The sequence below is a fragment of the Leuresthes tenuis genome, unplaced genomic scaffold, assembly GCF_036924035.1.
Source record: "Leuresthes tenuis unplaced genomic scaffold, fLeuTen1.0.hap1 SCAF_9, whole genome shotgun sequence".
NCBI classification, from domain to species: Eukaryota; Metazoa; Chordata; class Actinopteri; order Atheriniformes; family Atherinopsidae; genus Leuresthes; species Leuresthes tenuis.
Window position 1 is genome coordinate 30,161,086 of NW_027325363.1, and position 4,755 is coordinate 30,165,840.

The window sequence follows — 4,755 nt, forward strand, 5'->3', positions numbered from 1 at the left end:
AAGAGGAGGACTTCAGGTGACGTAAGATGTCCTCCAGGTCTTTACTGTTAATGGGTTGAAATAGTGTCATGGTGTTTAAACCGGTTTTCGGTGGACACAGTACATATGCTGAACCTGCTGCTGATGTACCAACTGCTTGTCTAATATTTTGGACTTTGTCTATGAAGAATTTGGCAAAGTCATTGCAGGCCATGGTGGAATGGAGTTCAGTTGCCACTGACACAGGAGGGTTTGTTAGCCTGTCAACTGTAGCAAATAAGGCCCGAGCATTATGACTGTTTTTGGTGATGATGTCAGAGAAGTAGGATTTCCTTGCATTCCTCAGTTGTAAATTGTAAGAGTGTAGTTTCTCTTTATAGATGTCATAATGAACCTGGAGATTAGTTTTTCTCCATCTGCGCTCAGCTTTCCGACACTCTCTTTTCCCATTTTTCACCAGTGTGGAATTTCGCCATGGAGACTTCTTCCTTCCAGAGATAACCTTCACCTTAATGGGAGCAATAGTATCCATAACATTTAACATTTTAGTATTAAAGCTACTGACGAGCTCACTGACTGAACCCCCGGACAGGGCAGGTGTTAAAGAGAAGACCTGGTTAAAGATCTTACTACTGTTTTCAGTTATACACCGTTTTGAGATCACTGCTGTTGAGACATTTGTGTGCACTGAGATCGTACTCTCAAAGAAAACACAGGAATGGTCAGACAGGCCCACATCAGACACAGTAATCTTTGAAATGCTTAGACCCTTAGAGATCACTAAGTCTAGAGTGTGCCCCCTATTGTGTGTGGGCTCTGTTATATGCTGAGTCAGCCCAAAGTTGTCCAGAGTGTTACTCAGGTCTTTAGTCCCTCTGTCCTGAGGGTTGTCCATATGGATGTTAAAATCACCAACAATAATTATACAGTCAAAATCAACACAGATCATAGACAGCAGTTCACTGAGGTCTTCAGAAAAATCTGCACAGTATTTAGGGGGCCTGTAAATATTCAGAAACAGGACACTGGTTGAGGCCTTCAGCTGTATAGCCATATATTCAAAGGACTGAAAACTTCCAGGAGATAACTGCTTACATTGAAATGATTCATTGAATAAGACTGCGACCCCTCCTCCTCTCCTGCTCACTCTGGCCTCGCTGATAAAACTGTAACCAGGAGGGGTTGACTCAATAAGAACAGCAGCACTATTATTTTGTTCCAACCAAGTTTCAGTTAAAAACATAAAATCCAGGGTGTGCTCAGTGATAAAATCATTAATTAAGAATGTTTTCCCAGCTAAAGACCTAACATTTAATAAAGCCAACTTAAGTGTTTTAGAGGTATTATTTGCCCCCTCGTGTTTGGGAGCAGTCTGTGGCACACAAGGTATGTTTACTTTATTTCTTCATATTTCTTTTTGAGTGCAACTCTCTGTGTTTTTACTGGGTCACATTTCTCCTTCTGTCACCTAAAAGTACAGAAATTTTTAAATCTTCCCAGATTGTCCTGGGAAAAGTCACGACTGTCAGAATCCACACAGCCTGGACCCCTCACACATCACACATCAGACTGCGGAGACAGTACATGGTGGCAGCGTGAAGGGACAGAAGGGGGTGGGGCTGGGCTCTGTCGCTTGGGCTGCTCTAGTAGGGGCGGGGCTCGGCGGGGAACCTTTGGCCGCTTTGGTGGGGGGTTTATGGGGGATAAAAAGGGATTGGGCTGGGGGGTAGATCTAAGCCCAGCATTGACCCGTTCCATCATCTCCTCAGTGAATTTCAGGTGAGGGGAGGAGGAGGAGGGAGAAAGGGAGGGTGAGGAGCACAATGACCTGTCAGGGGTTTGGGGGGCTGAGGAAGGCCCTGGTCCTGGTCCCTGGTCCTGGTCATTAGTGCTGTTGAGAGGGTTGGGGGCAAATAAAGACCTCTCTTCTTGCCTCTGATGTCTCTCCTTTCCAAAGTTCTTCTTGGGTGGGGTCAGATGGAGTTCCTCCTCAAGGTTTCTGCTGGGATTTGTTTGTTCCTCTCTATGAGATAACTCCTTGTTTATCTCAGCCTTGGCCCCGAGCACAGATGACGTAGGAAATAAAATATGTTGGAGGTGAACAGTTTCACCCCTGACTTGTTAAAATTAAATCCATTTGCCTTAAAAAGATGCCTGCGTTCCCAAAAAATGTTAAAATTATTAATAAAATGCACTGAGTGGTCAGCACATGCCAATAAAAGCCATTTATTCAGTGCCAGCAACCTGCTGAATCTTTCCTCTCCTCCTCGGACTGGTGGTACAGGTCCACTGATGAATACAGCTGCATTCAGCGAGCTCACTGTGTTTAATAATCCAATGAAGTCCCGTTTCAGAACCTCGGATTGTTGCTTGGACACATCGTTTGACCCTGTATGTAGAACGATGTTTGTCACAGTTGGATATTCATGTGCAATTCCAAGAATTCTCTCCTTTAGATCGTTAACCATATCCCGAGGAAAGCAGAGGACTTTAGTGTTCTTACCGCACATCCTTTGAACATCATTTACGGCAGAGTCACCCACAATCAGAGTTTGAGGCCCAGCCTTTAGCTTTCCCTGTGGCCTTTTACTTTCCAACTGGTTTTCAGTCCTTGCCTTGCTGCTTTGGGATGGATGGTCATCCAATAGAGATCCAAAGTCCTTCAATAGTGGAGCAAATCTGTTCTGCAGTTTCACACTCTGTTGTTTTGGAGGTTTGTTGTTAACCTTCCCATTCACAGATGTCCAGTCCTGTTTCCTCCCATGTACAGGGGTAGAAGAGCTCCTCTGTCTCGTAGGGAGTGAAGGCCAGTCGGTTTCTCGTCCTCCCACTTTCAGGAGACATGATTTACTCTTTGGTTTTGCACCGAGACAGTTCCAGGGAGGATTATTATTAGCTGATTTATTATAATGCACAGAGTCTACTTTCTTGGTTGTGTTATCTGTGCTCCTTAGCTGTGTGTTAGCTTGCTCATCTCCGCTGTTTTGAATCAATGGCAAGGTTGTTTCATTTCCACATAGTCCATTTACCTCCACATTTACTTCTAAGCGATGAATTTTCGTCTCCAGTACTGCAATCTTCTGCAGGAGGCTGTAGTAGTCATCTGTGGAGAAGCTTTAGCTGAGTGCTAGGTGCCCGGACACTGTAAATCAGGCTTCAGCTGTGTGTAGGCCACGCACACTGAGTTGCTGGCTCGTCAGATAAGTTGTAAAAAGAATAAAGAATTATTAAAAATTATTTAAAAAGTCTTGGTTCACTTAAAAGAAAAAGAATAGAATTATATCCAAGACTTGTGGAAAGAAATAGAATGATTTAAAAGCAAATTAAGCAGTAAGCAGCAGGAGGAAGCGGAGACGCGTCTGCACTCTTTAGAAGCAGGAAGTAGAGCACTCGTCTACCAATCGGCAGGTCGGTGGTTCAACTCCCAGCTTCCCCGGGCCACGTGTCAGTGTCCTTGGGCAAGACACGTCATAGAATAAAGCACAGACTAAGATGTGCTGTGTGAGTGAATCAGCGAATGTTGCATCTAGTGTTAATGCACTTTGAGTGGTCAACTATACTAGAAAAGTGCTATACAAGTGCAGTACATTTACCATTATCAAAAGGGTAGCACTACATAATACAGCCCTCAACTTGCAATATAACTTCCCTCCATTTACCTCATAATTCCTCTGAATTTAGAAATATAATTTTTTCAGTGGTATGTTACTATATATTTCAGTCAATACATATATACATATTCAAATATATATATTAATAGATATTATTTATATTTGTGTCTGTACATATGTATATGATTAAAATCATTGTTAAAGCCCCATCTCTTTTTCTTGGTGAGTTGAGCAACGTATTCTTCCTTCTATATTCGTCACAGTGGGAACACTATCCTCCTTTTGAGGCAAACCTGCCTCCCCAGGGCTCATGGCTAAGGTTATTTAATAATTTGTTTCATAGTCTAAGTTTGTCATCTATTTATTACCTAGTCATTTATCAGGCTAAGTAAGCTAGACAGTAATCTCCTCAAATGTGTATCACATCGACTCTCTTTTCCATAAGGTTCCTTCCTGCAATCAAATATTGTAATGTGCTTCATAAAACATCCTTCTGAAATAGTTCATCTACTTCATATACACACAGGCATGAGCATTTTTTTTTAGGTTTTATGTTTGTTCATCCTGTGTGTTTGTCGAGCAGCTAGTTAATAAATATGTATTTATTCCAACTTTGTCGTGTTTTGTCATTGCAGTGATTAATCACCGCGTACATAGAATAGATAAACTTTTCTTAATGAAAGTCCTTGTTACCACCACACCAGACTGTTGTTTGATGTAGAAATTAACTGAATCTCCTGACTTTGCCCTGTAGTTTTATGCTGTAACATAAATGGTCGATTGGACTGAATAACTGCATACTAATATGTGTTCCTAAGAGCTTGGCTGGAGCACATAAGAATTGTGCATTTATCCAAGACTGATGCAAGTCTTTAACAATTCCCTCAGCCAAGGATCAGCCACATTAATATTCATGATCAGCTGTTAAAATGTTTCTTCCTTATACAAATTAAATTGCTCTTAACCACAGTTGATCAGTGGTGTAGTGCAGTGTGGACCATCACAGAGTATACTCCTACATCTCCTCTTAAAGTTTAATGTTTATGCATTTGGCAGACGTTTTTATCTTAATATATGCATCACATTCAGTACTGTGCTGAAATTAAGTTTTTTTAAGCAAAAAATATGACCTGCCCATCTCTGCCTTTTACTAATCAATAATAGT